The 26,615-nt window shown below is 39.1% G+C and overlaps 1 protein-coding gene across 11 annotated transcripts in view; it reads right to left on the bottom strand.

Annotated features, from left to right (window-relative positions):
• The window catches only part of SIPA1L1 (signal induced proliferation associated 1 like 1), a 381,605-nt gene that overhangs the window by 157,031 nt on the left and 197,959 nt on the right, over positions 1-26,615 (bottom strand). For 9 of the 11 annotated variants that reach the window (XM_073348513.1, XM_073348511.1, XM_073348520.1 and 6 more), the window contains 3 exons: positions 16,643-16,711; positions 14,739-14,869; positions 2,228-2,319 (listed from right to left, as the gene is read on the bottom strand). The exons of 1 other annotated variant lie outside the window; for it this stretch is intronic. The gene's annotated coding sequence lies outside the window, so the exon portion shown is untranslated. The remainder of the gene's footprint in view (positions 1-2,227; positions 2,320-14,738; positions 14,870-16,642; positions 16,712-26,615) is intronic. One more of the 11 variants, XM_073348512.1, reaches the window with a different exon arrangement.

Raw genomic sequence — 26,615 nt, 5'->3', positions numbered from 1 at the left:
CTTGACCTCATGAGGTCCCTTCCACCCCTACATTTATATTATTCTATTCCAGAAGTAAGCTACACAAAATAACAGGAGTGTACTGATAATAGCCTCTTCTTTAGCATGCTGTGTGTTCAAGCTACACACACTGAAAATCAGTCCTCACATTAGCTCTGTGAGACAGGTATGCTTGGTTTTTGGGTCAAGAGATCACCATAAATGGCTGAACGTACAGCAGTAGAGAATGGAAACCGAGTAATTATAGCCAGATCTAGACTTGCATACAAAGATTTTGTTTTGATGATAGTACTGAACAGAAACGAGAACTAACACTCAAAGATAAAAGGATATTTATCCAGCTGCACCTCAAAAAATACATGCACTACATCCCCTTTGAGAATAATTTAAAGGAAATCATTTGAGTGTTCTTTAAAACAGAGTGCCAAGGGGAAAAAAATTTTAAGGACAGGACTGCCATTAGTTTACTTTTGAGGCCTTTAAAAAGAAGTATTAGGAGTCCTGAACAGAGAGTTTAATTTGAGGGGAAACAAAAAGCTATTGTCCTTATTAAAATGAAGTAGTTTAAACATACTCTTTGCTTTATACTTTACATCTGTTCTCAATTAAAAATCCAGCTGCATGAAATAATATTTCTTCTTTTAAAATTAAATTAATTGTGCATATAGCACAGAAAACTTTTTAAAAATACAACTGATTCAGAAAGTCACTAAGTATTTTTAAATGATGTCTGTGGCCACACAAAGACTCCCCAAGAACCAACAAAAATGAAGGCTCTATAATGGAAAAGCTTTTTGTTAAAGACATGGATTTTTATTTAAATGTTCTTTTTAATTCCATTCAGACCCAAGAACAAGGGGTCATTTTGTACACCAAAAAAGGAAAACCATCTTTACTTAAAGTCTGGCACACATACTGTGTATATCTAAATTCATGAGGCTTCATAAATCTAGCCCAAAAAGCGTTTAGGCTTCCAATTCTTAAGTAACATAAACAAGCATAATAGCACAGCTCCCTGTGGATAATTCAGCTATTTTTGAGAAAATCTTAAATACAAGAAAAGCTTTTTGACTTTTGATAACCTTGTTTATTAAGGATTCATTTTCCAAAACATCAACTTTATCAATAAAAAAAACAAAACAAAACACAATCCAAAAGCCACACTGTGAAACAAGGTAACAACTCCTAACTAGCTGTTTTTCTCATTAGATTTATTGTAGATGCCTCCAACACATTTTGAGTTAAAAGCTAAACAAGATTTGATGGCTCAATGGGTTAAAATTTTAAAGATCATGCAAACAGAGTTTATCTGTGGCTAATAGTTTAGCACAGTCTCATATCAATAGCTGAGATTTGCTATTAATGCTTATCAGATGCTATGAAAAGATTTTGAAGTACAGATTCACTTGAGTTTTTGAATCTTGAGAATCTGGTGACAAAGATTAATGAATTAAACTATTAACAACATAACCATAAAATATAAAAGTTACGAGGAGATCTTGAAACTTTCAGCCTCAAACACAACAAACAGATTGACAGAACAATTAACAGAACAGGTAAAAACCACAGTCCTTGGTACAGAGCACATGCATTAATACAAAAGGCCTAGTGCTTTGAGGCGTTTTAAAGTGTTCCGAGCATAGTCTTTCTGCATGTAACAATTTACTTTAACAGGAGAATCAGATGGTTTACAGTGGTACAACATGAAGAGACCAAATACTCCAATGCAAACTCATCTGCAGATAATGAATTATTACTTTACAGCACCTGCAAGTATGTTAGGCCTCAAGAAAGGTCAACAAAACAATGGGGGAGAGAATTAAGAGAACAAAAGGCCACAGTACTAAAATGATCTCAGCATAGATCTGTGCACTGGATGGCCACAACATTTGCAATTTAAAAAAGCAAATATACATATAAAATAAATATCTTATTAAGTAACAATGTGGTTGATTTACATTAGAAGTGGGCATTAAGGATGGATTTTAAGAGGAGTAGTCAACTGGTGAATGAGTAAGAGCCCTGTTCAACAAGAAGCACAAGAGATTCTCTCATTAGAAAGATTTTTCTGTATGGATTCCTCCACATCAATCATGAAACAGATGCTGTTCTTTAATTTGTTTACATAGACAAATCAAATCATATATATATATATATATATATATATATATATATATATATATATATATATATACACACACACACACACACACAAAACTATACTTACATAATGCAACGCAAATTCTGCACTCCCAATTATGCAAAATCCCAGCGTTTTGAAGCTACACGCTGAGGAGTGGGACTTTGTCTGCTGATCACCTGTTAAATGAGACCAAGATCAAAGGTGCATGATATATAAGGAAATACTGAACTGTCCATGGTTGTTCTGGCTTTGAGCTAAGGCTGTTGTGAACTTGTAACCGTAAAAAAACAACAACCCTCCTCTGTGCGGCTTGAAGGACTGACTCCTACCAGTATCCTTGCTGGAGCTGAGGGGTGATATCTGATAAGCTTATTAGCATATCTCTAGGTTCCTTCATTGTTTTTAATATGTTTTCTCTGTAATGCTTCTACCTTGAAAATAAGTGTGTTTGCTTTTAAAGAGCTGTGTGGAAACTCACAACTGTTGACAATTATGTTGTACGTACATAGCCTTCAAAGAGAAAGCAAAGCACAGATGCTGGGCCTGCTTATGCAGTCTGGGTTGCTGGGGATATCATAATGTAAGCAGGGAACTGAGCAGCCTGAAAAAATCCCAGTCAGAAGAGAGAGAGACACTAGTCTCTACCCAAGAAAGGTGATGGCTGAGAAGCTGAGAGGGACCATGAATGGGGAATATAGGTGCAGCTGCCCTGAACTTGACAGATAGCTCTACAAGTTAGTCCCTAGCATATTTCAATGTGTCAAGTTGAGTTTAAGAAAGAAAAAAGGTCTAAAAGTAGTTTACAAAACAAATGTAACTTTTGTCATCTGTGGTTTTCTCTATGATCACTGTCTAACCTATTAACTATAGTCAGTAAAGGAAAATATCTACATCTGCTGCTGGTTTGCATGCATGCATAACAATTCATAAAATAAAAACAGATTCTAAATTATTTAGATTCTAATGTTAAACCTCTACAAGCAAATTACCTAAAGTACAGTACATGTGTGGGTGTATTCCTGTTTCAGTGCATCAACAGCTTAATCAACCTTCCACATTATATCTGATTACAGTTCATTATATAAAATCACGCTTAACCCTTTTTGAAAAAGATAGGAATCATATTTTGAACACACTGGTCTGATTCCCCCCGTGTCCCTAATCATTTAGGGCTAGACCCACAAAGGAATTTAGGAGTATAACTGCCACTTTAAATCCAACATTTATATCCCCCAAACCCTTTCTTAGCTGCTGCCTAACCATATATGCAATAATAATAAAATAAAAATAAAAATTAAATTAAATATACACCAGACCCTCGGTAGAATGCGGGATTTGGGATCCATGCGCGGTACCGCATTAACCGCGTTAAAATGAATTGCAATTAAAGTAATTAAATTTGGGATCCATGGCCATGACCATGTTATATGTGAATTTGCACTATACAGACATGCGTTCTAGCGAGGGTCCGGTGTACTATAAAAATAAAAAAGTTTGAACAGCCAACCTTAGTTTTAAGTGCCTCTGGCACCTCTAAGGTGTAAATTTTATTATGATGATGATGAGAAATGCTTTAGCAATAAAAATAATAAATAGTTTTGCTAAAACTAAAAATATTGGTAACCCTTTAAGAGTTAGTCTGGTAACCCACTAGGAATCACTATACGTTGCATCTTTCTTTAAAGTTAATAAAAGTTAGATTAAAAGATTTGCTTTGGAATAGTCCAAAGAAGCTTTGATTTGGGCAAGGATCTGTCACTTAAGGTTCCGCAGCAGCATTTAAAACAATGAAATTACCACTGCTTTGGTTTCTGAAAACCCTGGGTAACAGCCCCCTCCAATAAGTCCTGAAACTAGGATATACAAAATGGAGGTCACTATGCACCCAAGGGAGTTGACTGAACCCAACACAAGAAGCTGCAGCATCCTAAGTGTGACCGACATCTGGACCAGTCATGTAGAAAGGACTCTCCCTCATCCCAGGATTAAGAAAAGAAAATGTGGTGAGATTTAATTTCAAAGATTGTACTTCCCCTTCTATTCTTTAATATAAATTACTGTAGGTTATCTTGCTGAGTCTATGCTCTCTAGGTAAAACTCAAGTAACCATCTTTTAGAGTTTAATTCCTTTATAAATTTAAGGAAATTGGCTTAAGAGAGATTGAAAATAATTTTTTTAAGCAATTGCAGTTAATATTCAAAACCTGTCCTTTTTGGACCAACCTAGTCAACAGAGAAGTTACCACACTCTTAAAAATTCCTTAAAGAGAAGTGCACCTTTAGAAATGTGATAAATGTGTCAGGTATCAAAGAACTGAGAATTGCTGATCATAAGTAAATATAATAAGAAATCTTGATCATTTACATTGGTTTTGATATAACTACTGAGCCTCAATTCTAAACTCTGATCATTGCTTGCAAGACTATACTGGCCGTGTCTGTGTTTGACTGGTGAACTGCTCATTATATATTAATGTGGTTTTGGGTGAATTAATAAATTGTTAGTTGGTTAAGAAGAAGCAAGTGTTCCAGTTTGAGAGATACTTTTCAAGTTAAAAAAGTAGACCTGAAAAGAACCTAGCGTTAAACTAGTAAGGCAATGCTCCCTGGACTTAATTAAAAAGGGGTTATCCTCTTGAATTCTATTATACTTTGGCAAACCTGGGTTAGTTAGATTTCAGCTTTAAAATCTAATGTGCATCCAGGCAAATTCATAAATTGACCCGTTTCATGCTTACTGCTGTGGATCATACTCAGAGAAAGGTGCCTCCTGATAGGCATTTCCTATTGGCTAGCTTAGATGCCTCCCCACTCAGAATGCTGGCTTCTATAAACCCATTCTTAGGCACTAAATTTCCCCATCTATTGTATAGGTAGCCGGGGAATTTAACAATGGTCCTTACAAAAAAAAACCTAGGATTTTATTTTTAAATACTACGACTACTACAGCTAATTACTACAAAAACAAACTAAACTACTTTCCACAGTGGAGGGAAGCTCAACATGGACAGCTGCTAAGGCTCTGTCTCAGGCTGAGGCAGTCAAGAAGAACCCAAGGATGGTTCACCTGTGCAGTGCTATATAACTATGGTACAGTACACAAGACTAAGTAGGATTGATGAGCAGGTCAATGGAAATTGCTATGTGAAATCTCCAATCAAAGGTGCAGGGGACTCAAGCGCACCTAGAGTGGAGCACCCACAGGGACACTACTTGAAGAAGAATATTGCTTACCTGTCGCACGCATGTTGTGAAAATTAAGTAGTTGGTGTATGCAAAGCATTAGATAAGTGCTAAAGTTCACCACAAGACCAAAAATTTCCTGCTGCAGAACCAGCAGTGCAAAGTTTATTGTACAGCTCTCTTTTTCAAAGCTATTTCAAAATATGCTGGCAACTACATTCCTGAACAGAGATTAGCATATGATGGGAGCCACACATAACTCAACTTTTTGCACAAGCGTAAGTGTGAAGATGAGGAAAGCATCTGTGAATGTGTGTGAAAATTCTGCTTGTATGGACTTACACATTTTTTAAAAATTCTGTATTATAACAGCATTGCCATTACTTTAGTAAGCCACAGCATGCCAACTTCTTGTCCTTGAGTCAGCCCAAGAGTGTGAAAATGTTTTGCATGATGGGGAATGATGCCATTGAAAAGACAGTAACTCTGAAATCTTAAAATTCCACGTCATATAAGGAAGACCTTTAAACAAAACAAAAAAAACCCCAAACCCCAAAACAGAAACTTCATGTTTAATCAAATTTATCCTGGAGAGCAGCAAATTCCCTTCAGGACAGATATAATATTAAAATTCCCAAGACTGTACACACATCCCAGTACAAGTAGCTGGTTTCCACTTCTGCAGCAGGAGTGGTGTACACTGTGTCAGTAAATTTTGCTAAGGCCAGGTCTACTCTATAATCTTACATTGGTCATACTATGTTGCTCAGTGGTGTGAAAAAACTACTCCCCTAAGCAACACAGCTATACCGACCTAGCCCCCGATATAAATAGCGCTATGTCCATGGAAGGGCTTCTTCTGTCATCATAGCTACTGCCTCTTGTGGAGGTGGATTAAGAACGCCAATGAGAGCAGCTCTCCAATCGGCATAGTAGCGTCTTCACTGAAGCTTTACAGTAGCACAGCTGAACCATTGCAGATGCGCAATTGCAGTGTTTTAAGTGTAGTTGTGCCCTAACTCTCCTCTAATCTTCAAATCAGTGCTGAACAAGTGGTGTGATTGTAACAGACAGAAGTGCTAAGCCGCGTCTAAACTACTCTGAACTACTAGATGGGCTGGAAAGAAGGGGAGAGAAGGGATTATGTCCCAATTCCAGTAAACCAAGGAATCAACTTGGGGGCGAGGGCGATACCATCTTTTAAGCTTTGTTTGATGAAGACAGGGACTCATGAAATCAAAGAGATGCTTCAACAGATTGTCTAAATTTTCTTCAAATCACTGTTTTCATTTAAAATAAAAGATAAATGAACTGTGCTGAAAAACTGAAGAACCATTCTAACCTCCAACTGAGAGGTGTGAAATTTCTGATACCTCCTAAATAAAGAACTCGGGAAGTTAAAAAACGAGCACAGCGTTAAACTGAAATTTTTCTTCCCTAATCCCTATGAATAGAAAATCCTTGAACTACTTAAGTCTATCAACTTCCGCAATGGAGTATCGATTTTCAGAAACAGACATTTGAATCCTCCTTTTAATTCCCTTTCATGTATATCATAAGCTGTCCGTTCTTTCTAGAGCACTGCTTATCCAAACCTTAAAATAGTAAAATTTGGTTGACAGCATCTTTGAAATTTGCAGTACTTCTGTCTTCTTTTACAACTGGAAAAATACTGAGAGATTAGTCTCCCTCTACTCCAGTCCTAGCTAGAACTCAGACATGCAACATGGCACAAAATTGAAAAAAAAGAAAAAAAAAGGATTTAAAGTTAGTTACATTAAAATTTTGAAACCCTCAAAAGTGGTTTAACCCGAGAAATGAGGAAAAGGTTTTCAGAAATATGGGTGGAAGGGATGGAGATTTGGAGCTTATTTTCCCCTGAACTTTGACACCCATGCCTACTTAATATGGTGAGATAAGGGCAACTTTCTGAAAGGATCAACATCTTTACTGACAAGAAGTCAGATCAATATTAAACAAATTCTAAAACTCAGATGTTTCATTTTTTTCTTCCATGTGTACTGTAAAGTTCTGATTTGATAAAGAAGGCAACTAAAGCACACTATCTCTTCAGAATGTAGTGAATGGTAGTGGTCAATAATGTAATATAAGCCAACATCTCACATACAAGATTCTAATTTTTACCTAAAATATCCTTTAAGACTAATGTGGAATTGTTTTTAAATCAGATCAAAGTTATAGTAAGTGATCCAATATGACCACTAGTGAGACAGTGCAGAAAAAGAATAAAAAGAATAGTGTAGAACACATTATACATCCAGTCTGCCAGGAAGAAGGCAATGCCTTTTTTTGAGAGAGAGAGAGAGAGAGAGAGAGATACAGACAGACAGACACCGATTATCTTAAAAGGAATAGATGCACCATACAATGATATCCCACAGGAAAAGCAGTGCTGAATCATATAGGCATTACCAGAATTGAAAGAGGAGGACCGTATTAAGTTTAAACTTAACTAAGCAGGTTCTTCAAAAGCAAAGTAACTTTAACTTCATTATTTCTCTAGTGATGTTGTCTACTGAGTCTCCTGAAGTCAGTATCTTCTATGAATTGATAAGGCTTAAAGAAAGGAGTAAAATTACTTGATCAGAGCAAAAGATCCTGCATCAGTCAATGTTTAGTCTGCTAGAAAACAGAAACAAATGCGACAGATAAACATAGACAGATACAGGAGAATGAAATCTTTTTGTAATTATAAATGGACTGTGTTTTCAACGATGTCTACACTACGAAATTAAGTCAACTTAATGTAAGCTGACATCCAGCCACTGCAGTAATAGTCAGTCGTGTCTGTCCACACCACACTCATGGTGTCAGTGGGAGTGCGTCCTCACTAGCACTGCTTACATTGATGCACAGAGCAGTGCACTGTGGGTAGCTATCCCACAATGCAACTAACTGCAAGGGTTTCAGGAGCGGCTTGCAATGCCTCATGGGACCAAAACATTGTCGCAGATGGGAATCGGAACATAGGTTTGACCTTCCATGATGCAGTTTCCTCCCTACCATGATATCAATGGCAAACAACCCGTATTGCCTTGTGCCTTCTTTCGAAAGCCTGGCTTAGCCGTGTGTATGCCATAGCGCACGAAGGACAGACCCCGTTCAGTTGTGCAGCCTTGTTATGAGCATTACCAATCACCTCACGCCTTATCCTGCAGTATTTCCAGAGATGAGACAAGAGCTGCTGCGCAGAACATTGCGATGTCATTCAAGCAGCCCTGCAACGAGCCATAGAATGAAACAATTCCCGGTTGCTGCTGGCAGTCATGCACCCATTGAACATGGTAGAGCACCATTTCAAGTCCCGGGAAACAAGCATTGTCTGATGGGATCGCATCATTATGTGAGATGACGAGCAGTGGATGCAGAACTTTCAAATGAGGAATGCCACTTTCCAGAAACTTTGTGCAGAGCTTTCCCCAGCGCTGAAGTGCAGCGACACTAAAATGAGACTGGCTCTGACAGTGGAAAAATGAGTGGAGATAGCTCTGTGAAAGCTTGCAATGCCAGACTGCTACTGAACAGTGGGGAATCAATTCAGTGGTGGTAAATCCACTGTGGGAGCTGTTGTGATCCAAGTGTGTGGGGCCATTAATCAACTTCTGCTAAGAAAGGTAGTGACTTTGGGCAATGTGCAGGATATGGCAGATCCATTAATCAACTTCTGCTAAGAAAGGTAGTGACTTTGGGCAATGTGCAGGATATGGCAGATATTTTTGCCACGATCGGGTTCGCTAACTGCGGTGGGGCGATAGATGGCATGCATATCCCTATCTTGGCACCAGACCACCTAGCCAAAGAGTATATAAACCGAAAGAGGCCATTTCATTGACATCAATGTGGAATGGTCAGGAAAGGTGCATGATGTGGACATCTTTAGGAACTCCGGTCTGTTCAGAAAGCTGCAATCAGGGACTTTCTTTCCAGATCGCAAAATAACCACACATGATGTTGAAATGCCAATAGTGATCCTGGGAGACCCAGCCTACCCCTTGCTCCCATGGCTCATGAAGCCGTATACTGGCCCCTGGACAGCAATAAGGAGCAGTTCAACAATAGGCTGAGCAAGTGCCGAATGGTGGTGGAATGTGTTTTTGGATGTTTAAACAGTTACTGGAGCAGTTTGCTTACTAGGGCTTTGTCTACGCTAGCATTTTTGTGGGCTCACTTAATTTTTAAATGCTCACTTAATATTATTTTTGATTACAAAAATTTGCACTGTAAAATGATAAAAAATAGTATTTTTCAATTCACCTCATCCAAGTACTGTAGTGCAATCTTTTTGTCGTGAAAGTGAATTTTGGAAGTTGCCAACTGCAATACATTCTGTATTGTTTGCAATGCAAAGTACCCATGAACTCTGAGCTTTCCTTTAATATGCAGAAAAGGAGTTGACATGCATTAACAGTAATATGTCATTAAGTAAAAGGGGCACATGGTAACAGTGCTTTCAGTACACTTCACAGACAAGACTTCTTGTAGCAATCAGATCCTTATCGAAGCTCAATCACTTAGCACACATAAAATAATTTATCTAGAAGGAATGAGAGTGGACCTATTTCCATCTAAACACCTCTTGAGAAAAACAGGCAGTAAACAAAAGCTCTGAGGTGCATACTAACTCCACATTTATTCTTACAACATTCCATAATCTGTTCCACAGTTCAACAGTGAAGAGACATAAGTACCTATAGAAAAGATTCAGCCCCAAATTTTCCAAACTTTGTACCTAAAATCAGGCTCCTAAATAAAACCAGTCTCGTTTTCAGAGATGCTGAGCACTTCTGACAAACAAGCCACAATATCCTAGGTCTCCTTTACACACAGATTTTGTAGTGTGACTTTTTTCACTGAAACAGTTATACTGGTGAAACCCCTAGTGTGGATGCAGTTATACTAATATAACAGTGTTTATACTGGTATAGTTTATTCCCCTTCCCATGAGGAAATAAACTACACTAGTACAACTACACCCATTCTACAGGGGGTTACACAACTGTACAACTTTTGTGTTTAGAGAAGTCCATAGGAGCCTAACTTTAGGAAATCTGGATTGAAAATCTTGGGCTTAAGTTTTATTCATAACACCAATCACAAGACTGAAAATAAATACTAAGTGGAAATGAATCTCATGCACTAAAAACTACGAAGGAAGGACATAGGTCCTCTAAGCAGATATTGACTGAAGCTGAGAAGAAATGACACAGGTGAAGTGCTCTATTCCTATGGTAACAAGTACTACTAGATCAATAACCTAAGTCTCCTAAAAAGAAGCACACTATTCCTGCAGCTAATAGTCAATAACCACTAGCAGAAAAGAAAATATTACAAAATGAGTGGAGAAAGCATTTGGTAGCATACAAAAGAGCATCCAATATATTCAGCTTCAGGCAGGGGGCCTGTAACCTGAGCCCCACCACGCAGGGCTGAAGCCCTTGGGCTTTGGTTTCAGCCCCGGACGGTAGGGCTTGGGCTTTGGACCCAGGCACTGGTGCTCGGACTTCAGCTTTGGCCCCCAGCAAGTCTAACGCTAGCCTTGGCGACCCCATTAAAACAAGATTGCGACCCACTTTGGGGTCCCAACCCACAGTTTGAGAACTGCTACACTAGACATTGAGATTCAAATAATTAAAGCTTTATAACTGTTAAAACCACAAACTGGCATCGCCACATGTCAAAATATACAAATTAAATATCTTTTAATCTAACTAAGAAATTCCCAAGATGCATTTTTTGCTTTGCTTATCAGTAAATTTTTATTATTGATGGAAATATTTTTCATCAGTTTGTATGTGCGCAGCAAAAACAACGTTTTTACTGATATTTACCAATAAAAATCTAATCCTTTCAAGCCTATGTATAATCAAGGACTCTGAAAAGAACTCCTACACTCTTGCTAACAGTAACAGTTACTCTTTTTTTTATCCTTTTCTTCAAAAGTACTTCCGCACTTTAAAACAAAATAGTTATGTCTGCACAACTGTGGGACACCACAAAATGCAGAGTTCCTACAAAGCAGCTAAGAAACCCTTGATTTGGTAAAGAGACATGTAGACAAGGGTCTCATTTGCTTCTTCTGTCTATACCCACAACTGTCTTGTGATTAGAAACCATGGTGATCCTTGTCAGCAATCTAATTTACTGTATAATATCAGTAAGTAAGAATACTATTTCCAGAGAGAAATATAATGAAGAAGGCAAACAGGTTATGGCATTCAAAACAAAATTTGTGGCTTCAAGAATGAACCATCTGACTTAAAGAGTGCATTGCTGTTTTTCCCAACCTATCATGTCTCCACTCACTCTATCTCAAAAACTTTAATGACACAACTTGAACTTTGAGTATATTCATCTATAGACTCAAAACCTTACTACATAAATCATAGGGAAGGGAAGAGTATGACTGATGCCTCTTCATAAATAAAATACTTAAACATTACCTAACCTCAATATGCATCTAAAGACTACTTGTTTTTAAATCAAAGAACATAGGTAACCGCTGGTCTGAAATAATCTCTCTGCTTGTACATAATTCTTTCAGAAACCAAACGGAAAGCACAAGTCACTCTGTCTAGATATATCACTACACCCTGTCTGAAAGGATTCTGCTACAGCAAAAAGTATTATGGTTAAGTATTAAGTTCTTTAAGCAGGTGAAGAAATATTCATCACTAAACAGCTGACATGATCAGCTGTCTATGGTTTCAGCCACAGAACATGTTTGACAACTGTGCTATGTAACATGTTATGCACTCCTTATCTGATGAGATCATGAGCCAAAAAGACACTAAGAATCCTACCAGTATATACAAAGTATATACCAGTATACTAAGAATCCTACCATCCTACCGATGAAGTGAGCTATAGCTCACGAAAGCTTATGCTCAAATAAATTGGTTAGTCTCTAAGGTGCCACAAAAGGGCCTTTTCTTTTTGCCTCGTGTAGTTGCCCAAATTGGTGGATAACTGCGTGAAAGGAAAGTGTTCATACAATGCACTCCAGTAAACCATGCAGCTTCCCAGAGAAAGAAGATAATTCACATGACATATTTCCATACTGCCTTTTACTCCTTTTCTGAAGTCTCAGAGCAGGACTTCATACGACATAGAACAAGTTGTTTCTGAAAACACAGAAATGAAATGCTTGTCTAGGTTTACAATAAAATGCAAATGATTTGACACGAATATACAAACATGTATTTCTGTCAGTGAGTTCTTAAACTATGTGAGTATGGAAGCTGTCCAATTTTAATGTGGATTTAGGTGTAAGCTAATAATGTGTCCACAAAACAAGTTGAAATAGAAAATGTGACTGGGCTGCCGTGACTGCAGCATACCATAGTTTTTTTTTTTGTTTTTTTTTAAAAAGAGACCGATCACAGTCTCGCCTGAGAAAGTTCATCAGTTTAAAAAAAGCAGCAGATGCCACCGTTTACTGTTTCCCCACTCTGGAGGGAAAAAAGTGATTTATTACAGGAGAAAAGTGCTTATCCGTTTAACAAGCTATGTTCACCAACAGCATTCAATAACTTATAAAGTAATTTATGAATCATGCAATTCTCTAATATAACTGCCAAACCCCCTAATATAACTGCCAAACCCCCTTCTATCTTAAATAGACAAATGTTCATGTAATTTTTAAAAAAACTTTGGGCTTTGCAATTTCAAAATGAAGGACATTAATGGCAAGCAAACAGCAATATGAAATATGCAATCATAAACGAACAAGAAAAACAATTTTAATACCTATGAAGCAGCAGATACTTGAGGTGCCATGTTATCCGACTCTCAGGATATTTTCCTCCAACAATTTCTTTTTCTAAGTTTCATTCCTTTAGCAGGTATGGGCTCAACCCACAGGTATTTTTTGCTCCTTTTATAAAATAATTATTTATTTTGGCAAAGAACAGAAAAGACCACAGTGGTGGCTACACTGGAAGCGTAGTCTGGATTCCTTAGAGATTTTCAAAACATAAACATTTCAGTTTGAAGTAACAGAAGTCCAAACCTGTGTGACTATGTACTGGAGGAGGAGGAGGAAGAGTGAAAAGAATAGAGCTATCCAATCACATCCCCACATATGCCTGCCAGTGTCCACGGGCATATCAAATACCTTGTAGGAAACAGATTCAAAGGCTTCTAACAGATCTAAAAAACCCAGCTTGGACAACTGGTTTTCATCCATCTCCAGAAAAACAACATTGACCATGAGATTAAGTCTCTGCACCATAATCAGACCTAAAATCAGATAACAGGATGAAGGAATTCAGATCTCTAGAAATTGTCAGAGCTGTTTCACCAACATTTCTTGGTAATCTGCCCTAAAAATGGGTTATTAGACTTAGGGCAATGATTGCCAAAATTTTCTATGTCAAATGATAGTTTATTGAGCAGAGGCTTAGCAATCGCTTTAAGAGCTCTTGGGTAAAATGTTCAAAAGTGACAAGGCAATTAGGAGCCTATGTTGCATTGGCTTTCAATGACAATGACACTCTTAAATTCCTTTTGAAAATGGGACGAAGGAAATTATTGAAAATTTTACAATTTAGCTTTTCTTTTTTCCTTCTAAAAACTTAAGACCTGAGAAATGCAGAAAGTTTACTGTTCCACAGGTGAATTTATAGAGTTAGATAGGATATGATAATTTGGTTTGTGGTTACAGAATTTAATTTCAACTGCCACTTAACCTTTTATACAACGGTGTAAAGATAAGGCAAATTGTATTCAGGCTGCTTTAGTAATACAGATTGTGACTAAGTGTAAATGCAAATTAACTTAAAAGTTTATCAGCATCCTAGAAAAATAAGAGTTTCAGTTTTCTTCCCAATTACCTTGAGAATGCTAGATTTTCCTATCTCCCCAGGATAAAGGGCCATAACTGGTCTCTACAGCCTTAAACTAATATATAATGACTAAGCCTTAATCCTCAATAGAAAAAAGCAAAGTAATCACTTTTCTGAGCCTTAACACACGCAGATGTGCACACACTGCATTAATAAACCAGGAATACCTTTGAGTCTTTTATAACACGGTTAAAATAAAGAGTTTATATTTATTGACTTTGGTGAATTACATAGCCCTCAATGTTCTTCACTATCCTGCTGTCTGGTAAGAAGGACAACACAAAATACAGCAACGTCAGAATTTATCAAAAGCATTCTGCAATTGTCAGGAGAACTAGCCTGATTGATTAAAAAAGAACGAATAGCTGTTGTGTTTTTATTCCTTTTATCTGACCCAAAAGGGGAAATACATTAAAATGTGGAGAGAGCACTTAAGTAATACTAGTGGAAAAAGTTATGTAAGCACAAATTATAAGAATGCCTTTTCTGATTACCTTGAATTAGAAGTGGGGATATGTGCTAGAAATGGCCTAGAGAGATTTACAAACCTTTTGAGTTGGTTTAGATACTTTGCAAGAAAGGTTATCTAGACCATGTAGCAAGCCAACTTATTCAGTAGAGAAGTTGATGGATCTGTGTCAGCCGCTCTTCGTTTACTTAAGTCAATGGCAATTGTGATCTGCAGAAAGAGAGCATCAATTCTAATTAGCTCACATCCTCTCACCCCAAAAAACCTATTGACCTTTTGAACACTCACATGTATCAGTCTACCTCTATATAAGGATGTTCTTTGAGGGAACAGGAGAGGGAAGAATCCATAAACTCACTTTTAAGGGTTCCCTGCCAAATATAATAGCCTTTTTGCTACATACTGGCAAGATTTACACTTGCATGTGCGCATGTGACCAAGTTGAAGGAAGGATCTGTAATTAAAAACTGAAACCTGCATTCTGTCCTGGAAGATTTTTCTTTGGGGAAAAAAATGAATTTGAATTGGACTCCACAGGCAATGAGCCAAGGAAGGTTGATCAACTTCATTGTCTCAGCACTAGACAACCTAATTTCTGTTAAATCTGTAAGGTAACATTTTCAAACGAATTTAAAATGACTTAAGGTGTCTATGGCTACGTCTACCCCACATTTCAGTGCAGACTGCGGAAATGTGAACTGAAGAGCACAAAGTGTTGCACTGTAGCTTCCCCATGTGAACGCTGCTGGCACAAAACTAGAAGGTACCCTGTTTACATTAACCTAGCCCTTGAACCAGACCACAATAACACAAACTGGGTACCTTCTAGTTTGCATCAGCAGTGTCCATGTGGTGCAGCTACAGCGCAACACTTTGACGTGCTCTTCAGTTCACACCTCCATAGTCCGTACTGAGTGCAGCAGAGACAAGCCCTACATTTCATGGATTTAGGGCAACTGATTGGATTGGCATGTAAGAGAGCAGAGGAAGGAGGATATGCAGAAAAGATTCAGGGACATTCAGGGAGCTGAGGAAGCTAAGCTGTCTCCTCATTCCCTACACACCTGCCTCCCTACACTACATCCGATGAAGTGAGCTGTAGCTCATGAAAGCTCATGCTCAAATAAATTGGTTAGTCTCTAAGGTGCCACAAGTACTCCTTTTCTTCCTACACTACTGGCCACTGTTGCTCAAAACCAGCTCAGCTCCAATGCCCAACTTCCATAGCCCCTCGTCCTTGCACCCTCCTCACTAATACACCTCCCCATACTAGTTATGAAGAATTTTGTTTAAAGACACAAAAATATAAACATTGAAATGTCAAATGCAGAACAGAGGACAGGAAGTACAGAATACAAATTCACATGCACTCACAACAGAGCAAAGACACAGAAACAGATACTTGTCAAAAAACCCACAAACAAATGATGTCAAAAGAAAAGGAAGATTTTAATAAATCTCTTCATGACAGGGCTGCTTTATTCACACATCTTTAAAATGTAGAACCACTAGCTGCTAACTATTAAGAGTGAAGTGGATCCCTCCCAAAACCTGCTTTGGCAGTTCGGTTTAATAGTAATCCTTTGCTAAGCTTTGACAATTACTCCCACATTCCCCCCTGAGAGACTAATAGTTAGCTAAAAATAAAATGGAGATTAGCATTTACAGTAAACTGCCTAAGCAATGCACAATTTGACAGAAGGTGAAATTAATCAACTTTGTGGTGTGCTAATGTCCAGATTTTACTTTGAAGGTCCAGATTTAAACTTAACCAATCTAGTTGAACACATTTATGTTTAAATGGATGGCACAAAATGCTATTTTTGTTTTCCATTTCAACAGCTTGGTATTTTAGAATACTGTAGTATAGCTTCTCACTTAACATAGAGCAAAATGATTCTACATAAGTATCACAGGCCTTTGTTTAGCACCTGAAAAAAACCTTACAAAAAAGTGGATTTAAGGAAAAAGCAAAAAACTTACTATAATTTCATGGCATGTTGGCCAATACACATAACGTAGCTTCAGCATCCATACAATGAATTGTATGACCTGGGAAAAAAGCAGAATATGACCATTAAAAATATCAGGAAGAAAATATATAATATTGACAAATACATCAATTGACATCTTGTAAACAGGATTATTGATGAAGTTAAAAGAAGAAAAAGACTGTCAAGCTTCTCTCTTTTTCCATGGAAGCATAAAAATCTTTAAGCCACTTGGGGGACAGAGAGGATGGTGGAAATGTTTAAAACACAATGAGCCAGCTACTTTATACAACAAAATGGGTTGTTTTAAAAAGGAATATTTAAAAAAAAATTACTATTACAAATTGCACGTGGTATAGGCAGAAATTCATAAGTACTTCCTGATGCTAATTCCTAAGAGAAGACGACTATATGTAGAGATAAACCTTTAAACAAAAATAGTTAACGAAAACACATCGAATCACCGAAGATTAGGGTTGGAAGAGACCTCAAGAAGTTATCTAGTCCAATCCCCTGCTAAAGCAGGACCAACCCCAACTGAATCATCCCAGCCAAGGCTTTGTCAAGACGGGCCCAAAAACCTCTAAGGATGGAAATTCCACCACTTCCCTAGGTAACTCATTTCAGTGCTTCTCCACCCTCCTAGTGAAATAGTTTTTCCTAATATCCAACCTAGACCTAGCCCCCTCCTCTCTGGAACCCCCCTTCAGGTAGTTGAAGATTGCTACCAAATTCCCCCACTCTTCTCTTCTCCAGACTAAATAAGCTCAGTTCCCCCAGCCTCTCCTCATAAGTCATGTGCCCCAGCCCCCTAATTATTTTTGTTGCCCTCCGCTGGATTCTCTCCAATTTGTCCACATCCTTTCTGTAGTGGGGGGCCCAAAACTGGATGCAATACTCCAGATGTGGCCTCATCAGTACCGAATAGAGGGGAATAATCACCTCCCTCGATCTGCTGGCAGTGCTCCTACTAATGCAGCCCAACATGCCATTAGCCTTCTTGGCAACAAGGGCACACTGTTGACTCATACCCAGCTTATCGTCCACTGTAATTCCCAGGTCCTTTTTGCAGAACTGCCACTTAGCCAGTCGGTCCCAGCCTGTAGCAATGCATGGGATTCTTCTGTCCTAAGTGCAGGACTCTGCACTTGTCCTTCTTGAACCTCATTAGATTTCTTTTAGCCCAATCCCCCAATTTGTCTAGGTTACTCTGGATCCTATCCCTACCCTCCAGTGTATCTACCTCTCCCCCCGGCTTAGTGTCAGCCACAAACTTGCTGAGCGTGCAATCCATCCCATCATCCAGATCATTAATGAAGATGTTGAACAAAATCAGCCCCAGGACAGACCCCTAGGGCACTCCACTTGATACCGGCTGCTAACTAGAAATCGAGCTGTTGATCACTACCTGTCAAGCCAGACGATCTAGCCAGCTTTCTATCCTTATAGTCCATTCATCCAATCCATACTTTTTTAACTTGCTGGCAAGAATATTGTGGGAGACCATATCAAAAGCTTTGCTAAAGTCAAGATATATTATGTCCACCGCTTTCCCCATGTCCAAAGAGACAGTTATCTCATCATAGAAGGCAATCAGGTTGGTCAGGCATGACTTGCCCTTGGTGAATCCATGTTGATTGTTCCTGATCACCTTCCTCTCCTACACGTACTTCAAAATGGATTCCTTGAGGACCTGCTCCATGATTTTTCCGGGGACAGAGGTGAGGCTGACTGGTCTGTAGTTCCCCAGATTCTTCTACTTTCCTTTTTTACAGATGGGCACTACATTTGCCTTTTTCCAATCATCTGGGACCTCACCCGATCATCAAGAGTTTTCAAAAATAATGGCCAATGGCTCTGCAATCACATCAGTCATCACCCTCGGATGCATTAGATCCGGCCCCATGGGCTTGTGCATGTCCAGCTTTTGTAAATAGTCCTTAATCTGTTCTTTCACCATTGAGGGCTGCTCACCTCCTCCCCATACTGTGCTGCCCAGTGCAGCAGTCTGGGAGCTGACCTTGTCTGTGAAGACCGAGGCAAAAAAACCCATTGAGTACTTCAGCTTTATCCACATCAGTCACTAGAGTGCTTCCCCCATTCAGTAAGGGTTCCACACTTTCCCTGACCACCTTCTTGTTGCTAACATACCCTTCTTGTTATCCTTCACATCCCTTGCTCGCTGCAACTCCAATTGATCTTCCTGATTACACCCTTGTATGCTCGAGCAATATTTTTACACTCCTCCCTATTCATCTGTCCAAATTTCCACTTCTTGCAAGTTTCCGTTTTGTGTTTAAGCTCACTGAAGGTTTATTTATTAAGGCAAGCTGGTCGCCTGCTATATTTGCTATTCTTTCTGCACATCGAGATGGTTTGTTCCTGCGCCGTCAGTAAGGCTTTTTTAAAATACATGCAGCTCTCCTGGATTCCTTTCCCCCTAATATTAGCCTCCCAAGGGATCTTGCCCATCAGTTCTCTGAGGGAGTCAAAGTCTGTTTTTCTGAAATCCAGGATCCGTATTCTGCTGTTCTCCTTTCTTTCATCAGGATCCTGAACTAGACCATCTCATGGTCACTGCTGCCCTGGTTGCCACCCACTTCTACTTCCCCTACCAATTCTTGTTTGTGAGCAGCAGGTCAAGAGGCATAGAGCCCCTAGTTGGTTCCTCCAGCACTTGCACCAGGAAGTTGTCCGCAACACTCTCCAAAAACTTCCTAGATTGGTTGTGCACTGCTGTATTGCTCTCCCAGCACATGTCAAGGTGATTGAAGTCCCCTATGAGAACCAAGGCCTGTGATCTGGAAACTTCTGTTAGTTGTCCGAAGAAAGCCTCATCTACCTCATCCTCCTGGTCTGGTGGTAGGGTGACCAGATGTCCCGATTTTACAGGGACAGTCCCAATATTTGGGGCTTTTTCTTATATAGGCACTTATTACCCCCCACCCCCTTCCCGATTTTTCACACTTGCTATCTGGTCACCCTATCTGGTGGTCTATAGCAGATGCCCACCAGGACATCACCCTGCTGCTCTAGCCTCTAAACTTAACCCAAAGATTCTCAACAGGCTTTTCTCCAGTTTCATATTGGAGCTCTGAGCAATCATACTGCTCCCTTACATACAGTGCAACTACTCCACCTTTTCTCCCCCGCCTGTCCTTCCTGAACAGTTTATACCCATCCATGACAGTGCTCCAGTCACGTCAGTTACCCCACCAAGTCTCTCATTCCAATCACACCATAGTTTCTTGACTGTGCCAGGACTTCCAATTCTTCCCGCTTGTTTCCCAGGCTTCTTGCGTTCGTGTACAGGCATAGACAAGCACTTGGAGCAGCATGAACTGCTATAAAAAAGCAGCAACAAAATACTTCCAATCTCCCCCCAACTACACACCAACTACCTCAGATGGATTGTAGGCACCTTTATAATGAGAAAATAGCAGCAAATAGTTTGGAAAGCGGACTTTGAGTGAAGGGAGGCAGAAACTAGTCAGAGGGCTGATAAGAGAGAAAAATATTGTAGTGATTCAAGGGGAACCTGATTTTACTAGGAGAGTGCAGAGCAAGTATGGGGAACACAGAAGATCCTGGTTCTAGACAGGGAAGCTAGTATAAGAATCACAGGGCTAGAAGGGACCGCAAGGGTCATCTAGTCTAACCCCCTGTCAAGATGCAGGACTTGTATAGAATACAGGATTTTGTAGAAGAGGGGGAGGATGGGAAACCTGATTGCAGATAGTCGGTGGTAGCCTGATGTAGAAGCAAAGAGAGTTTGGAATACAATAGGTGAAATCCTGGCTCCACGGCAGTTACTGGGAATTTTGTCACTCACATCAATGGGACCTGGATTTCACTCAGAATGATGTACTTTAGTAACTGTTGATGCTGCATTTCTGCATGTTTATTATTATTGTATTATATTACACTGACAATCCTAGAATCAGAAAAGGTTTCCTTAGTAGGAAAAAATATTTCAGTACAAACTTACACGTGAGTAGAGAAGGGTAAAAAAAATTAAGCACTTCATAACTGTTGTCTGTACAGAAATTTATAATCTCCCCCCATCCTGCTTTTGTTCATATTCTGTTCTTCCCGCATCTCTTGTTTCTTTAAACTAACTTAAGTACAGACATGTACTATCCCCTTTTATGAAATGATTACATATTTTAGACAATAAAAACAAAGGAAAATGTGGCATTGTAGAAAATTTTTTCTTGTACTCTATTTAATCCAGCCCAAGTTCTCTTGCCTGTCACTGAACAGCTGAGGCTGAGATGAGTATATTATAGGAGTGCCTTTTTTTTTTTTTTTTTAAACCATGGCTTGTAAAGAAAAGATTTTGAACTCTGGGTATGTATAAGTTAACACATGAGAAAAACCATCTTTTTTTAAAGTGATATTTTGTCTAGCACCTTTTGATTCTCCTCATACTCATCAAATATTTCTTCCAAATGCGTCTTTGTTTTAAATATTTACAACTGGAAGAACTGCATGTAAAAACAAAAAATGATTTTGGAGACATGATAATTATGCCCATGAATATCCTGAGATATGATCATTCATCAAGGACAAACCTCAAATAAAAGATGAAGGCATCTTACGAAGAGGATATTTATTTGTGTTTCAATCCCACAGAAACCTATTAGGCATTTATTTATACCTCAGCATTTATTTTTATGTAAGCACTACCAAATAAACTGCAGTAGTGTCATGTTAATGTCTCTTGGCAGTGGCGGATTAATGATTTTGCCGCCCCTACGCCCTGAAATAATTGCCCTCCCACCCCAGCTCACCTCTGCTCCGCCTCCTCCCCTGAGCGCACCGCCGGGTCCTGCTTCTCCTCGCTCCCTGCCAGTGCTTGTGCGCGAAACAGGTTCACGAAAGAGGGGGGGAAAAGGGGGAACGTGGTGCGCTCAGGAGAGGCGGCAGGGCCGGGGCAGGGATTTGGGGAAGGGGACCAATAGGGGCAGGGAGGGGGTGGGGAAGGGGTGGAGTTGGGGCAGGGCCTGGAGCAGAGGGCACGAACCGGTGCCAGGGGAAGCAGCCTCTGGCTGCTATTATAAATTTGCCGCCCCTGCAAATTTGCCGACCTAGGCGTTAATATGCAGCTGTCTGTTGGCAAAGAGGAGTCTGCTCGTCTATTCAGCATGAATTAAAATATCATTGAGGAGGTTACAGTTGAAAATAGGAGTCGTGGTAATTTCAATTACGGTATCAAGAACTATAAAACATACTGAAATAACCATTCTTAAAACCAAAAAATAAGTTGAAAAGGCTAGATTAACAATGTCCTTGATAAGTTCTGTGCAAAAATAGATATTTTAATCCTTTTGTTATGTTTTACATATAGAACAGTCCTGGAATATTCTTTGATCACAAATTTTGAATCCAATGAGAGAATGTCGGAATCCCATAAAGGGATGACATGTTAATTTCAGAGAAAACATGACATTATGCTTGTTTAGCTCTGATCAGTGGTTTGTTACTTGATAAAACAAAGCATTTTTTGTTAACACTTGTGACAGACATTTTACACATTTACGAGTAAAGGAAACCTGTTTTTCCGTAAGTATTGCAACTTCCACATAGTCAACATGGCATTATTAGATTTTCAGAATGTGTTCAAGGGAGTAGATACCTTTATATACAAAGCATTAATTTCAGTTTTGGAAGATAAGAATCAAATAACTTAACCCAATGTTAATTGCATTTATTAAGTCATCAGTTTGCTGCATGAATTCTAGGCTCCCTCTGTTTCAGTATACTGCATAAATCAAAGAGCAGTGTTTGCTTTCTTTTATACAGTAATAACTTAGCATTTTGGCTTGAGCTATGTCCTTTCTAGAAATTTGAATTTAAGCCAAATACAGAGCTCCATTCATGATAAAACCATACAAAGCAAACATGCTCATTTCCTACCATCACATTCAGCTGCTCAGCACTAACCACTATAGAACAATCCACTACAAACAAAAGTTTGGTACACATTCGTTTGTTCCCTTCACACACACAAAGGGTTGCCAAACACACAGTTCAAGATACAAACACCCACGTGTTCCCTGCTGTACAATACAATTATTCAGACAGTTCCTATCCAAAGAGCTAAAAGGCCCAAGGAGATAGCATGCACAGAGAGGTAGAAGAACATGTTCACTTAGAAATCCCTCTTTCCCAACTATTTTGGATAAATATTTTAGAACAATGGATCTGCACTATAATTCTGATTGCTAAAAGAGACAGTGCAATATAAGTATTTGAAGGGTAAGATATTGCAATGTTATCAAATCTTTGAATTTTTGACAAAGTCTCAAGTGTACTGAGGCTTTTAAGCTATATTAAAAAAGGATTAAAATACCAAATCTGGGGCAATTTAATGAAGAAATATTTTTGGCCTCAACACAGATTTACATACTAAAACAATACACCCCAATTCATTTGGTGATTTAAAGACAAAAGGGAGAACCTACATTGAAGTATTTCCTTATGTTTTGCAGTTTAAAGTTTCACAGGTCTGCTAGCTATTAGAATGATCACATTTTATCCTAAGTTAGAACATCTATTATTTTGCATATTATGAGCTGTTAAACATAAAGAGGAAAGGGGGAGGGGGAGACTATCTCCTTAGCAGCAGAGAAACTAAAATACGAAACTGAAGCATTTAACAAACTACCTTGTGTTGTTATGGTAACTAAAAATGTCTAGAGAGGCAGGAACAAATGGAGAAAACAGCAGCAAGTTCTTCTGTAAATTCAGTTAGATTTCATTCTTTTTGTTTTTCTTCATTGTGGGTTCAAATGGAATGGGAGGGAATACTATATAAATATTAAACATCACAACACCCCAAGATGGAGGTAAACATTTTGATTTTACAGATGGAAAAACAGAGGCAAAGAGATGAAGTGGCTGTAAAAGTTGACTCATACAACTCACAATTCTGAAAAGTTCAATTCCTCACTACCAAGAAATGGAAATGATTTTGTAGAATGAGCCTCAAAGCTCAGAGGGAAGGCAGGAATTTCTCATTCTCCAGCATGAATCAGTAATGGCTGCTCAGACCAACTGGGAGTTGATGGCCTTGGTATACCTGTTTAGTTTCTCCATACAGTTCCCAATTTCGTGTGCCCTCTCTACTGGACTCCCAAATGGTTCCCCAATCTCCTGCTTCTCATGCAGCTTCTCAGGCTATATCTACACTGGTGCTGGGAGCGAGTCTTCCAGCCTGGGTAGACAGGCTCACTCTAGCCGGGCTCAAGCTAGCTCTCTAAACACAGCAACGTACACATTCTGATGTGGTCTAGGGGACCAGATGGATTTTAAAGTCCAAACTTCTGACCAACTTCAAAAATTCACATTGCTGCTTTTACCATGCCAGCTTGAGCACCGCTAGTGCACACCTACATACCTGGGCTGGCAGAAACGCCCCCAGATGCAGTGTAGAAATACCCGCTTCAACCTGCAGTAGGAGTAGTGTAGGAAAAATCTCCACAGCTGGTTAGGAAAGAAGCAAGATTCCGGTGACTTCCCAGCACATAACATAGGGCAGGGGAGAGGAGAAATCCCCTTGGCCCCTCCAGAGCTTTGGAAGGGAATGTCCCAGGGAAGACAGGGAAACATGAATAGCAAAAGGAGAAACAGAGACCGAGGAGGGCTAGGGGAATCAAAGAGAGAGGAAAGAATTTTTAGATTTCATTGACTGACAGGATGTGGGGCAGGAACAAGAACTGATGGATTTGATTTAAGCAATTAAGTGATGCATGTTTTGGCATTTGCTCATTTGTAGAACATTTTCAGGTTCCAAACCTACAGTCCTAATAGGAATGTCTTAAAAGGTCTGGTACCCTGGTTCTTGTCCATATAAGTATCAAATAAAGCACTTGTCTTTGCTCTGTGCAAGTACATTTAATTCATTAAATGCTGTTCACTTATTTTTGAAGCAGAAATAACGGCCACTATAAATGCAACTATAACAGATGAAAAACAACAGCAACAGCAGCAGCAAAGCAGTCGCCACCAGTTCAAAACACTGTTTTTAACAAACCCAGATATAATTTTTATAATTTAATATGGGTATTATTCCCTAAATTCAGCAGTTAGGAATTTAACAGATTCCTAATTGCTCATTTAGGCACTTCTAAAGAATGTTTCTTTAAGAAATTCTCTCATTCCAAAATGGAATGTACAAAAAACATATCTGCATTTCTGTTTATCTAAAAATCTGTAAGGTTTTATATTTGAATTCACAGAACCACATATAATTTGACCTGAAGAAAAATAATTCTTCCATAGATTCCCGGGCCCTGTATAGGCTTTTACTCACAATGTATGTGCCCAGACATAATTTTTTTTTCTTGAATCTGATCCTAATGGGTGATCTAATTGTATATTGTACAATGTAACACTAAAATTAATGGACTGTGCAGTCTTACTGGAACTTTCATTATACTGAATGTGGGGGGGCTGAGAAGGAGGCAGCAGGAGTCAGACTTGAGGAGCAACTTGGGGCTCCCTTCCTGGGATGATGTGAAGAGTATTGGGCTATTTAAACCTAAATCATACCCACAAAAACTAAGTTAAAAGAACATTACAGTTGCAAAGTCAAGCACTCAAAAATAGTGTGTGATTTTATAGATAAAGACTGCCATAATGTATGTGCACTGGCAACCTCATTGTAATTTCTTAGCTCTTTTAGAAAAACAAACTGAAAAAAAAAACCCAGAAATTCCAATATGTGGCATCATATTAATATTCATATGGTTCATGAGCAAGATTGGAACCATAGATCAACTGCACAGACCCAGGGCATTTCAGCTAATGGAGTAACTGATAGCAATACTAAGTTGTCATCTTCTTTGTGGACCAGGACTAGAGGGGGATGAGACAACACATCTTGCCAGTGAATTCAACAGCTATTTGATGACAGAAGAGCAATGGGGAGACTCAGGAATCTTGGATTCAATTCCAGTCTGCAGAGGGGAGTATTCTCTAGTGGGCACAGTCTCTGCTGCCCATTCTCTCCCCCCCACCCCCCCAAAATGTCCCTGTCCAGCTCCTCTCTCTTCCCTCTTCCCCTCCCGCCTCCAATCCCCAGCCCCGGTCCCAGTCCCAGTCCCGTTTTCTTTGCCTAACCAATCCCATCTTCACTCCTTACACTTCTCATCCCAGTCCCAAACTCCTCTCCCCCTAACTCCAAGTTCCAGGCTCCTTTTCTCACTCCACTGGCTTCCAGTCCCAGCTCTGTGCTTGGAATGGTGGAGACATACACTTACACACAGGAGTATGTCCAATAAATCTGCAAGGATGGTGGAGGCGTAATCTGATCAGCACTAGAAACAGAGAGGATAAAGAATGCTCAGTGAGGACAGAATCTTCTGAGAGGTTAGTTGCTAAAATAGGATTACTCTAGTGAGCAAGTATAAACTGCAATTTTTCAAAGTTCTATAACTTGGCCAAATTTGGGGAAATTTTCACATGGATGGCAAAAGGCACACCTCTAATATGAAGGCTACCATCGCTACCAAATTTCAAGCCCCTGATCCTGCCTGGGGGCACTGGGGCTGTTAAATGAAAATATCAGTATTTTTTTTAAATGGGCGAAGCATATCTTTCCCTTCCTCGTACTTGGAAATGCCGACTGTTTTGGATTAAATTTTCCAAAAAAACCTTCAGCCTGAGACAGAAACCCAGCATATCAATTTCAGCCTAAATAGTTAAAGCCAAATGTTTTTCCTGTTTTTAAATGTAAACTCTTAGCTGATATTTGTAAAATTTTGTTTGATGAACACTACAATCCCAAAACAAAAAGTGATTTACTTTAGAGTGCCACCACACCCAAAATTCACAGCACACAGGTAACTATCATGGTAACCAATATTGTCTCATTGTTTCCTTATACTCCCCTCTTTCTGTATCCATCTGTTGTCTCTAGTCTTATACTTAGATTGTAAGCTGTTTGGGGCAGTCGTTCT

This window comes from Lepidochelys kempii, chromosome 6 (genome assembly GCF_965140265.1).
Source record: "Lepidochelys kempii isolate rLepKem1 chromosome 6, rLepKem1.hap2, whole genome shotgun sequence".
NCBI classification, from domain to species: Eukaryota; Metazoa; Chordata; order Testudines; family Cheloniidae; genus Lepidochelys; species Lepidochelys kempii.
This window is presented reverse-complemented; position numbering and strand designations above follow the sequence as displayed.